This window comes from Peromyscus maniculatus, chromosome 16 (genome assembly GCF_049852395.1).
Source record: "Peromyscus maniculatus bairdii isolate BWxNUB_F1_BW_parent chromosome 16, HU_Pman_BW_mat_3.1, whole genome shotgun sequence".
NCBI classification, from domain to species: domain Eukaryota; kingdom Metazoa; phylum Chordata; class Mammalia; order Rodentia; family Cricetidae; genus Peromyscus; species Peromyscus maniculatus.
In genome coordinates this window covers 24,649,333-24,663,073 of record NC_134867.1, presented here as the reverse complement: position 1 = coordinate 24,663,073, position 13,741 = coordinate 24,649,333, and the positions used below count along the sequence as shown (strand labels likewise).

Here is a 13,741-nt window from a genome sequence, read left to right as displayed (position 1 = left end):
GGATTCCACATACTTGAGTACTGTACGGTAGGCATATATATATATATATATATATATATATATATATATATATATGGAAGTTTGGTAGAACAGAGTGTGCAATTTCAATTTTTTTTCAGATAATCCAAGCAACATGTCAGAACTATAAACTACATTCCACATCTGCCTTAGAATATTTTGTATGGTTCTTAAAAGTATAAGCTAGATACCACATATCTATATGAATGAATATCAAACATACAATGTTGAGAAATTAATGCATCTTAATCATTCAATTTTTAGATAAAAGGTTTATTTTTATTCTACATGTATGTGTTTTGTTTGAATGTATATAAGTTCCTGGTAGCCATAGAGGAGGGTGCATTTTGGATCCCTTGGAAATGGATGACCAATGGGTAGAAGCTGCCATGTGGATGTGGAAACAGAATTCAGGTTCTTTCCAGGTGTAGAAAGTGTTTTTAACATATGAACCATTATGCACTTTGCAATCGAAGTATTAAATATGAGAGTTATTATTACTGATATCAATACAAAACAGAAATAATTTGACTTGAACTATATAAGTAACATTTTAATTATGGAAACAATAATATATCTGGAGAAACAACAAAATATATTTTAATATCAATACAAAAGAAAGAATTATTTATATGATTGTATTATACTTATTTTTATGTTATTTTTTATTTCAATATTATAATTTCTCACACTATGTGAAACTTGATATTTAATTTATGAAAATATTTAATTTTCTATTTTTAGTAAAATTTGTGGTATTCTGGGTCATGGCACTACCAAACTACTGTAGCTCTAACTACATAAAAAAGTAACAGAAAAATTACAGGTTAAAAGTGCCATAGGACAGCATTCAGAGCTCAAAAGTTACTAGAAATTTACTAGGGAAATGCCAGTTAGTCAGCTGTCATGGGAGCAAGATCCAAGATTCTAAGTATAAACTGTCCAAATTCTGTCTGACGGCTAACATACACATGCATGAGGTGGAATTTTTCAGAGTACTGGGAGCCAGAGTTTTGAGAGTTCCACTCTCAACAACAGTATTTCACATAGCCAGTTTATGACTGTTTTTAACTTTAGTTCATGTGATGAAGGCAGGGAATTTAGATCCATCACTTGAGACCAATAGGTTAGCGTTGCCCAATTCTCTTGCAAAAGAGATTTAGAGAGAAACGGCCAGAAAAAAAAAGTTGGATAATTTCAAGTCATACAATATTTATGTGATTGGGAACTAAAAGGGAAATGAGAAATGAACAGAATGTGTGCTTGATAAAATAAGGACCCACATATGATAAAAACCTCAACTGTATAGTCTTCTTTTCCATACCACTACTCTTACTTGAAACGCCCAGCATATTATTAATTTTATAATATTAAAATTCAGAATCATAGCAACAGATGGTAAGCTATCTATGGCAATCATGAAATTATACACGCATATATCAAATACCATGTTGTATACCTTCCTTGCAGAGTCAAAAACATTAAGCCAAAAATACAGAGTCCTGGTGAGGGAGTGACTGCCTGATTGCCGAGGGACACAAAAATTCCAAGTAGTGGCAAAGATGATCCTGTTGTGACAGTGGGTTCAGTGACATTGTAAATGCTCACATCACTTGGTACAAACATTATAATTCAATAAATTGAGCATTGAAGAAGAGGGGGTGGGAAGATCGTAAAAGCCAAAGGACCAGGAAATTTTCTGTGAGATTACATCTCCTAACAATAACAAAAGCTACACCCATGATTTCACCAAGACGACCTAAACATGAGCTGAAAAAGGAAACAATAGACATGCTAAAGTGGGTGGAGGAAAACCCACAAGACCTTAACCCTACACAAAGAACCTCAGGGAACTGAGACATGCTGAAAGTGAGAAAATAGTCTTCCCCAGGGAGGAGCAAACCAGTTGTTATCTAATACCAAATGGTCAGCCCTGTAAATATACATACAAGAAGCATCATACAGATTGAGCAGCTTTTACTTAGAAACATATATGCCTATACATGTATTCTTATAACGTTAGTTAATGAAAGAGAAGGTCATAAGCCAGGCAGCACTCTGACGGCAAACTCAGGTGGATCTCTGAGTTCAAGGCCAGCATGGACAACAGAGAGACAGGGCTACATTGAGAAACCCTGTCTTGAAAAACTAACAGAAAGATAAAAGTTCATGAAATTGAAAGCGGGCAAGGGTGTATGTGTGTAAGAGGGTTGGAACAGAGGAAAGTGAAAGGGAAGTGATGTAATTATATTATAATCTCAAAAATAAAAGTAGTCAAAAAATAGCAAATTTGAGTAATTAGCAAAGTCTGAGTAGCTTATCTATAAGTCAATAGGTAAATAAAGCATTTAAAACATAAATGTCATAAGTAAATAAATTAATTCTATTATGTAAAACTACCATGTTTCCACTTAACAGAGAGTAAAACTTTAAAAATGTAGGCTGTCTAGATAGTTCAACTAGAAAGAAACATTTTTAACCAACTCTCATGACCTGAGTTTGATTCCCATGAAGAAACAAGAAACCGACTCCTCCAAGTTGTCCTTTGACCTCCATAACCTTGCCATGGCACCAGCTGTGAATGCACTCATACACTCAATAAATCAAAATGTCATTAAAAAAATAAAAATAGTTCAGGTTGATGGTCTCTGATAAACAACTACTAAAATTGAGTCCCATTTGCATTACACGTTGTCACAATAGTCTTCATCTCTTAGATAAAAGAGTCCAAAGACATATACAGAAATATTAGGTATATTTTTTTATAAAAGCAGAAACAATATATGCATTCTCTCAGTACCCCAAAAGGGACACTGGTGATGTAAATTAGTTTATTAAAGGTGGGACAGCAAGGACCTAGACAGGAAGTATAGTTCCATTTGTTTTTCATGGGAAGAATTATAACATTCATTAACTATGTAAACTTTCTCTTTTCTTCTGTAGATAACATGAATAACACTAGTGCATCTTGAAACAACACCCTTTTGAAGTGGATATAATCCGCCATCATTTTGTGATTAAGTATCTCTCCAGGTTGGCTGCTAATGTGCTGATTGATTAGAACAAGTGACAGATCCTTCAGGATGAAAAAGGATGGAGCTCGATTCTTAGAAATCAATGTAGACTTTAGGAAAGGAGCCGTAGCTGTTGCTGATGGCTCTTCCTGTTTCCTTGTTTGGATGTGATTGACACCAGCATGTCTGTCCAGCAGCATTGGCATATATTGATTGAATTCATGGGCTCGCAAAACTATTATTAGTCTAGAAGTGTTCCGAAATCTGAATCTTGGGATTATCAATCAGTTATTGAGCAGAGCTCTGAGACGGTACATGTGTAGCAATTTCTCGGTTGCAAACCCTTTGCCAGACATCAAGGATTCAATAAAAAAGATGGAGCTTCTGCCTTAGAATTTGTCACTTACCAGAAGTATTTGGATTTAAAAAACAAGTAAGTGATACAAAATAAAAGTAAAGGGGAGCTGAAGAGATGGCTCGGTGATTAAGGGCACTGATTTTCTCTTCCAAAGGACCCGGGTTTGCTTCTCAGTACCTGTTGTCATCTGTTTTTTATTACCCACAGTGGCCCCTTAAGCAAAGGCTTCTACAAGGGCGGTGGTCTGGGGCGGGGGGGGGGGGGGGGGAGCGGATTTTGTTCTCCCAGGCACTGACTCTTTCAAAATTACTAAGGGAACTTTTCTTCTAATTCTAAGGAATTCATGACTCAATGGTTTAGGTGGAATTCTGCTCACTCAGAGACACTGAGCAGCAAGTAGCTAACCTCCCTTTGCTGGGTCTTCCAAAAAAAACCCAAGGTCCTTCTCTCAGCCCCCACTTAAAAAACCCTTTCTTCGTGGTTCCTCCTTACCACATCCTGTCAGCTACTTACTGACTCAGCCTCCTGCTTGCAGGTTAATTTTATTTAACCAAACACATCTTTACATTGTTAAAAAAAGCATCAGGAAAACAAATGCAACACACTTTAAAATAATATTTCCAAAAAGCACCCACATGGTGGCTCACTACCATTTCTAACTCCAGTTACAGATAATTATACACCATCTCTTTTGACCCTTTTGGGCATTACACATACATGGTACACATAGATAGATACATTCACATAAAACACACACACACACACACACACACACACACACACACACAGAGAGAGAGAGACAGAGACAGAGACAGAGACAGAGACAGAGACAGACAGACAGACAGACAGACACAGGGACATACAGAGAAACACACAGAGAAAGTAAAACAGAGTAAGAGACAGACACAGAGATAAAAAGGGATAGCAGGAACAAACCAGACCTATGCTATTAAGAGTAGTAAAAATAAATGTTTTTAGGTCTAGAAAAGGGTCACTTCTAAGTTAGCTCTCAAAGAATGATGAGGCTAAATATGAAATTCCGCAGTATGAGATTGCAAAAACCTATACAGAGTACAGACTTGTGAAAGATGATGATTTTTTTTTCAGGCCCGACAAAGAACTAATTTATGTAAATAATTTTGCAATGCATAAATCGTAATTCATAGGAGGTTGCTTACTGAGAGAGCCCTTTTTTCGTGTTTGCATAAATAATGGTCTTGTAAACAATTTGTTGTGAGTTTCTTTTTTCCAGTGATAATTGGAGTCAATACATAATGGAGATTTTTAATGACCATTTGGAGCCTTGCAGATGGAAGACATTAAATTCCAAATAAGAACATATTTAGCTTTTTGTCTGATTTAATCCTGACTTCCAGGTGTCATTATCACTTCATTGTTCAGTGAAGTGATAAACAGCATGATTAATGAACTAATCATTTAACTTCATTTTCCTCTTTGTGGTTTCTATTTGTTTCTCTAAGTAGTCCCATCTGTATTAAACTTTGTTTTAGGTACTTTTAATTTTTTTTTAAAGAAGTAAAATACAGAAGAATAGTGTGTTTTCCCATCCAAATCCTGTTTACACGTCTGGATTTCAAATAAAGATTATTGCTGACAACTTTATTGAGGCTTTCTGTCCTGAGAGCATATTTTGATTGATGAAGAATAAGAAAATTCATCTTTATAAATATACCAATATAACAAAGTAGAACTCAAGTCTAGGTTGAATGCAGAACGCTACACCAATAGAGGAATTCCTTAGTAAATGTCAGCTCCTATCTCTTTCATTGATTCTTGACTGGCATTCTGACCTTATTTGGAATGACAAAACAATATGTTTAAGATGACCACATCATCAGCACAGGGAAGAAGGCTACATTTAATTATGATGCCTTAGCTATGAAAACTTTATTCCTGGCGTGAAGAGGGAGGTTTAAAGAATTCGGAGGCTTTCTAGTCAAATACCCTTATTTCACAGATGATAAAAGTAAAGTTCAAAGCTTTAAGAGATTTCAACTGGGTGAATCACCCTGCCCTACAGTCCAGGGCTGTTCCCAATGCATCAGTCTGCTTCCATGTTTCCTTATAAAATATCTTCCCCAATATCTTTCTTAAGCTGAAACAGCATTAAATGAAAATGTGCTTTTGAAATTGAAACACAGTGTAGACACATAGAAATACTAGGATAATGTTCTTATATCCTATGAAATTAAATCATGTAACAAGCACAAACCATCAGCTACCAGTGCCTCTGTATAATAATGGCAGTTTTATTTTTAAATAACAAAACAGTCTTTTTATTTTGGGGGTGGGTGGGTTTTGAGACAGGGTTTCTCTGTATAGCCTGGCTGTCCTATAACTCTCTGTAGATCAGGCTGGCCTAAAATTCAGAGATCCTTCTGCCTCTGCCTCCTGAGTGCTGGAATTAAAGGTATGCAAGACCACTACCCAGCTAACAAAATATTCTTAAGCTTATCATAGTTGATGTATTAGTAATAATACTTATCTGATATAGACAGATAGTTTTAAAATTATTCCTAATTGTGTGTATGATATATATGATATGTATGAATTTACTTTTGTATGTGTGATATGTGTGTATATATACATGTGTAATATATGTATGTATATATGTGATATATGTGTGTGTGTGTGTGTGTGTGGTATTTGTGTGTATGTGTGATACATATGTTTGTGTATGTGTATACATGTGTTTTTGAGTGTGCATGTACATGCATCCACTCAGAGGTTAGTGCCAAGCGTCCTGTTCTCTTTCTCTCCATGGTATTTCCTTGGTCTATGATGTTATGAGTATGTTGTGCCAGAAACAAAGATGAATCAGTTTGTGTCTTTGCACAAAGTCAGGGGAACAGAAGAAGAGAATGTGACTGGCTCCTAATGTTATAAATTCCATGGTGTGTTAATGGTATCTTCGAAAAGCTTCATTAAGATAAAGGAAAGTGGAAGTTGTGACATTGAATTTCTGCATCAGTAATTTTTCTTCTCCTTCTTTAAACTGCTTTCCACACATAAGCAGATGCCATAACAACTTTTGGGTGAACAGACTGAAGTGAATTCTGAGAAGGAGTTGTGAAGCCAGCTACTCAATGCATAAGAATCCGAGATAGCTTGAATATCTGGGCACTTCTGTGCACACCTGGTCAACAGGTCCTCTTTGGAGGGCTTGAGGGGGTAGTTTTGTTTCATTCTGCCAACTTTTTCCTCTGGCTTATATTCCTTCAACTGTTCTTTTATCAGTCAAACAATATCTGTTTCAGGGCAATGTTTCCCAACTATTTTCCTGTTATGATTTTTCCTATTTCTATCAAATAACCCCATTTTCTATATTACTACAATACATGAAGTTGAAATATCAAGTGAGCAGATTATTATAAGACATGCATTGTGGATTGGGAATTTTCATGATATACATGGTATTTTGATATCTGATAATAAACATTCAGTTAATATGAATATAGTTGAGCAAGTGTCCTTGTGGTATGATTGAGCATCCTTTGAGTATATGCCCAAGAGTAGTATTTCTAGGTCTTGTGGTAGATTGATTCCTAGTTTTCTGAGAAATCACCACACTGACTTCCAAAGTGGATGTATAAGTTTGCACTACTACCAGCAATGGAGGAATGTTCCCCTTGCTCTACAACCTCTCCAGCATGAGCTGTTCCTTGTGTTTTTGATCTTAGCCATTTTACTGTGTAAGATTGAATCTCAGAGACATTTTGATTTACATTTTCCTGATGGCTAAGGCTGTTGAACATCTACTGCTAACTGATATGTCATGTTTTGTTGATACTCATGGGAGACCTGCCCTTTCCTAAACAGTAACAGATGAGGAGTAGATTGGGGAGTGTGAATAGAGGGGAAATTGGGAGGAGGAACTTGAAAGAGAGGTAGGAGGGGAAAATGCAGCCAGAATGTATATCAATTAATCAATCAATCAATCAATCAATCAATTTATTTAAATAAAAAAGATTTTAAAAATATGTTTAAAAAAATCAGAGCATTTAAAAATTTAGAGAAGGAACCATTGGTGAACTAAAGGAAAAGCAAGCACATTTATTATCATTGAAAAAAAATTTCAGATAGTAGTAATTGTGTCAAATGTTGATGTACCATTAAAAGATCATTTACTTAAAGGTTTCAATTCAGTGGCCTTTAGGACATTCAACACAATGAGAATTAGCATCCATGTGATCTTCATGTGGGGCTTGAGACTGAGCACCTGACCAAATCTACTGTTGCTGAAGTTTAACTGAAGTTTAATATCACTACTTTAATTCTTACCAAGGCAATCCACTTGTACCTCTATTCACAACCAGCTTCTCTGTAACCAACAGTGGAAATGATGGTGACTTGTCCTATTTTCCAAAGAATTTTGACAGTCCAGCCCCCTGAAAGAGTTAAAGCACATTCATCTATGTGTCCTGATGCATAAAACAGTCCCATAATCCACTTCAAATCAGTGCAGTGGGATTGCATTTAAAAAACAGAAGTGTCAGGCAGAGGTGGTACATGCCTTTAATCCCAGCACTTGTGAGGACCTTAAAGGCAGGCAGATCTCTGAGTTCAAGACCAGTCGGGACTAAAATGTGAGTTACAGAATAGCCAGGGCTACACAGAGAAACTCTGTCATAAATAAAAAGTAAACAAACAAACAAAAAAACTAAACAATTCCTAAGAGCATATGACAGCTGACTTTTACAATCACAATTTTCTTAAATAAATAATTAAAATTTAAGCAACAATAAATTTATATACTTAAATTATGAAACTAGTTTAAGTTTATATTGTGTAATAACATTCTTCAAATATGGAACTTGGAGCCAAGTATATTCTGATTCACTCATTGATGTGATTTTTAATGTATTAAACTGAGTGTTTTGATACACATCTTTCTATTATACTAAAAATTAAATTTTGTTTATATTTAGTATATTACATATGACTATAAATGTAATAATATGTATTAATAATTTACCTCGTGACGTTTCTATACTGAATTTCTTAAAACATTTATAACCCTTCTTGAACATCCCATACAATAAAAATTTGCTGCAAATCAAGTTTAAAAACAATACTTGAACTTTTCAGAACTAATTTTGAAAACAAATATATAAAATTGATAATTTCAGTTAATATTTAGCTTATTTTCCATTTTGTTACACATTGTATGATGTCATTTTTTTGGCAACTACAATATAGTGAATGCCTAAAAGCCTTAACTGTCTTAATCATCAATTGTCAATAATTCAAAAATAGGCAAAATTGATGGATTTATATAGGTATAAGACAGTTTTATTAAATTAAGCATTACTTCTGTGTTTGAAATGTTGGTGAGCTGAGTTGATTCACACTCAGTTGCTTACTCCAAACAACCATGTCTTTTCTTTAAAAGTATACCAACACAAGCTCTAGCATTCTGTCTTGCCTTTGGTACATGAAGCAGATGAAGGACCAAAGGATGCTTTTCAGGTGAAGATGAAAGTCATCAAGTACGTGAATTAAAAAGAACAGATTCATTTATCTTTGTCTTTTTACACCTGGACAGAAATGCTAAGAGCCATCTGTCAAAACCGCATGCACCACAATAAAGGGCATTTTGTTTATCTGTGAATAAATTAAATGGACTTGGATGGGATTTTAATGGAAATGTGCACAGCTGAGGTTTCCAAACAATCAAGACCTACATTTCCCCAGACAAGCTCTTGATGGGCCTCTTTAGAGGGCAATTCTCAAGGAGAATTCCTTTTTCTTCTTGCAACATGGCCATGCAGCCAACTTTCTCTCTTTAATATTTGAAGCATTCTGGATTATAGAGAATTTGAAAAGAATTCCAGCCAGTCTCCATCTTGAAAGCTTGCCTGGAAGGGATAAATAAGGCAATTCAAAATACAGGGGTCTCTTTGCTAAAAAATTGATTTTTCAGCAAAATTGATTAAAAATAGTTATTTTTCTGGAAATGGATATGTTGAGTAAATAAATCATAAACAACAAAATGCTGTAACAGTTTCTGATCTTTTCTTTTTTTTTTTCTTCGAAAGGAAGGCATCAGTTTCTTGGAAAAACAAAGTCATGTTCCTTCATAGGTTTGGCTACCACTTTCTGTAATTGTTTTTATTAAGAATGAAATCCAGGAATAAAATGGCAGAAAAAGCAATTAGATTCACTATGTAAGTACTATTTTTGGTTTTCAAAATACAAATAGAAAATACAGAAATATGGAACTATAGTGTCTTAAAGGAGTTCATGAAAGTCATCTTCACAATTTTGGTGAAATGTGGGGCCTTGGGAGATGGTTGTCAAGTAAGAATGTTCGCTGTATAAACACAAGGACTTGAGTTCTGATTCCCAGAGCCTGTGGAAAAGCCAGTGTGATCATATGCATCTATAACCTGCCATTGTGCTAAGCAGAGCCAGAAGGACCATGGTTACTGGCCACCAAACTAGTTCTAAGTTAAATAAAAGACCCTGTTTAATGGAAATAAGATGAATAGCCAGAGAAGGACACTGGACATCCTCTTCTGGCCTTAAATGTACAATGTTGTCTAACTGACATAAAACATGCATGCCTATCCTACCACCACCAACATACACACACACACACACACACACACACACACACACACACACACTCACTATATACATAAATAAAATGTCTAATTTCATGTAAATATCTGTTAGGATTTCTCTCACTTACTTTTCTATTTCTGTGATAAGACACCATGACCAAGGCAACTTACAGAAGAAACAATTTAATGGTGGCTTACAGTTTCATAGGGTAAGCCCACGACCTTCAGTGTGAGGAGCATGACAGCAGGTTACGATACATGACCCTGGAGAAATAGCTGGGAGCTTATATCTTGACTCACAAGCAGGAGACAGAGAGAGTTAACCAAAAATCCTCAAATTCTAATATATCTTCCAACAATTCCATACCTTCTAATTCTTCTGTACCAGTTCTATTAACTGGAGGACCAAGGATTGAAATATATGAGCATAAGAGGAACATTTTCATTCATACCACCACACTATGTTCACAAAACTAACAAAGAAATAAAATATTTTGCCTTGGGATGTCACTTTATGCTGTGAATACGTGTTGCTCTGATTGGTTGATAAATAAAACACTGATTGGCCAGTAGCCAGGCAAGAAATATAGGTGGGGTGAGCAGACAAGGAGAATTCTGGGAAGAGGAAGGACAGAGTCAGGAGTTGCCAGACAGACACAGAGAAGTCACGAAGACAAGGCAGAACTGAGAAAAGGTACCAAGGCATGTGGCTAAACATAGATAAGAATTATGGGTTAATTTACGTGTAAGAGCTAATCAGTAATAAGCCTGAGCTAATGGCCAAGCTGTTATAATTAATATAAGCTTCTGAGTGACTATTTTATAAGCAGGCCACAGGACTGTGGGGGCTTGGCAAGATGAAGAAACCTGCCAACCACATTATTTTTAGTGAATTATTCCCTTACATGCATTGGTCTTTTAGTGGTATACAACTAGTTTTTTTCAAAAATAGCAAGTGCTACAGAGAACACACAAAGTAGAAAACTTTCTATTTATGTTCACGATGTACTGTAGAGAATCAAGACACCTCATATTCATGAAATATCACAAAGCATTTAAAATATAATAAAATCTCTCAAATAGTAGAGAATCCCCCCAAAATGTATTCCTTTCTAAATATATTTTAAAGAGTATAAAATTATTAAAATCAGCTGTTTCAAGATACTGGAAAATAGGCAAAGATTATTAATTTTCTTAAGATTGTTCATTCAAGAAAAATATCTGGGCCGGGTGGTGGTGGCGCACGTCTTTAATCCCAACACTCAGGAGGCAGAGCCAGGCAGATCTCTGTGAGTTCGAGGCCAGCCTGTGCTACCAAGTGAGTTGCAGGAAAGGCGCAAAGCTACACAGAGAAACCCTGTCTTGAAAAGCCAAAAAAAAAAAATCTGATTCGTTGTAAGAATAATGAGTACTGTGGGGTTTTAAATTATTCCCTTATTTTTTAAATTTTATTTTTAAAATATTCCCATGTAGTTATTCCAAGTTCGTTGTTAATGCATAAAACTGTAGGCTTGCAGATATGGTAAATATGAAGAGTGACATTGTAGTTGCCATGGAGGAGGGAAGGCAGACTGCTCTCATGAAGAACCCTTCATGGATCATTCATACTCTTCTACCCACCTGGCTCTCTTTAATAACAATATTCTTAGGAAGAATATTTAGTTGACCTGACTTATAATTGTCTCAGTTAGAAAAGTCCTCTCCTTGGTGTGTTTGTCAAATTCAATCCATGCTTGTTTATTTAACATTTCAAATGCCTAAGACATAAAGCCTGCTACAAATAAAAGTTGGGGATAAACATGGCAAGAAATGGGAATACTAATGGAAAGATCTAAGCATGAGTTATTTATCTGGAGCTTAGAAATGTCCAACATATATCTCAGAAGGTAGGAAGGAGTCCCTGTGCATGAGAAGGATAGTGCTCCTGATCAGCCAGGAAGGTTGCAAGAAGCCCTTAAGCTTTCAACATTGCCATATTGAAGCCGCTTATAAAGGAAGTGAAGTTAAACCCTGAGTTTGAGAGTGTTTACTGTGAAATCTTGTCTAGCCATATGAAGAGCACAGCTTTTCAAAAGAGACATTTTAGGCGTTAAAGAAATCTCTGCTGACGACTAAGCTAATCATGGACATCAGTGGAAGCTCAGAAGAGGGAATGCAGGCCATGGAGTGAGTCTATAAAAGTCACACACTTGGGCGGTGGCCTTACCATCCATCTCAGGCCACTGCTGATCCGGTTACCTACCCTCTAAGTTGGTACTCCTCCGGTGGTGGTCACACTCACTACCAGCAGATACACCTCTCTGGCCTAGAGCCAGGATGAGCTCCTCTGCCTCTGATGCAAAATTTGATGCTGTGGTTGGGTGTTTAGAGCACATTATTATGGATGAGTTCCAGTTATTGCAGAGGAACTTTATGGACAAGTACTACCAGGAGTTTGAAGACACAGAAGATAATATACTCACCTATACCCCCATTTTTAATGAATATATTTCCTGGTAGAGAGGTACATTGAAGAGCAGTTGCTGGAGTGTATGCCAGGCTTCAACATGGCAGCTTTCACAATAACATTGCAGCACCATGAGGATGCACCATCTTTGACATGCTGCTCACGTTCACGGATTTTCTGTCTTTCAAGAAGATGTTCCTGTACATCCTGTACAAGGAGCAGAAAAGGAAGGCTGAAGACTGGACTTAAGCAGCGGCTTGGTGGTGACTTCTCTGTGCAAGTCCTCTTCTACACCAGCTTCCCAGAACAACCTGTGGCACTAGGTTCCACCTTCAGACATGGCTGTGATCACCAGGAGGTCACCAGCCCAGCCAGCTCAGAGAAATAGGGCCTACTGATGACAGATGCATCTACGTTCATGTGAAGTTTTGATGAGTTCAGGAAAATATGACCGACGCTCCTGGCCCTTGTCCAAAAACACTGTGTGACCTCAGTAACCTTCATGTTCATCCCTCCCATCCCAAGGCACTTACCTCTCCCAGGTGCTTCTGAGTGACTCCTGGAGCAGGGCCCCGGGTGGCCACCTCACCTGGGGGCCCTCCCCAAGCAGTGTGGTGGTGCAGTGTGTCAGCAGTGTGGAAAACACGCCCTCATGAGCCCTTCATCCCAGCAGACTTTACATGAGTCCTTGTGCACCTGTTTTCACATGGATCAGTTTCAGTCCTCAGCCTCATTAGTTTTTTTGCTTGGGGGTGTTAATCTAGGGAGTTCCTGGGGCCAGCTATCCTGATTTCTGAGTCTCCTGTTGTGACTGATTACAGCTTGCCTGGCTGTAGGAATCAATGAGAGATGTCCTCTACCCCAGTGAAAAGGAACTCCCGTCCTTACATCAGCATCCTTCCCACAGCCAGTTCTGCTGCTCTTGCTGCAGCCCCGTCCTTCCTCTAAATCTCTAAGCATCATTTTCAAGAAACGTATTGTTATAGACGAAAACTCAGGCTAAGCTAGTGAGTATGATCCTGGAACGCCCATGATCAACCACTTCAAAGATCAAAGTATTATATGGTGTGTGCTTCTTAATTGTGAGTGCTGCGAGTGAGTGCAAATCCTCTCGGGCACCAGTGCACACAGGCTGTATGCTAGAAATAGGCCGCAGCTCTGTCACAATAGCATGCTAAGTGTGCGTGAGCGTGTGCGTGCTTGTCTGCAGTCCATTGCGTAGGCCAGTGAGCTGGGTTTGCTGTTGGGAGAGTAGATGGTCTGCAATTTGTCTCCGTAGCAATCTCTTCCGCCAAGGCGATGCTCCCCTGATCCAGCT

The 13,741-nt window shown here is 37.2% G+C and overlaps 1 pseudogene; it reads left to right on the top strand.

The window, feature by feature from the left end:
• Positions 1-12,293: 12,293 nt before the first annotated feature.
• Positions 12,294-12,746, top strand: LOC102913349 (ADP-ribosylation factor-like protein 2-binding protein pseudogene; annotated as a pseudogene).
• Positions 12,747-13,741: the final 995 nt, after the last annotated feature.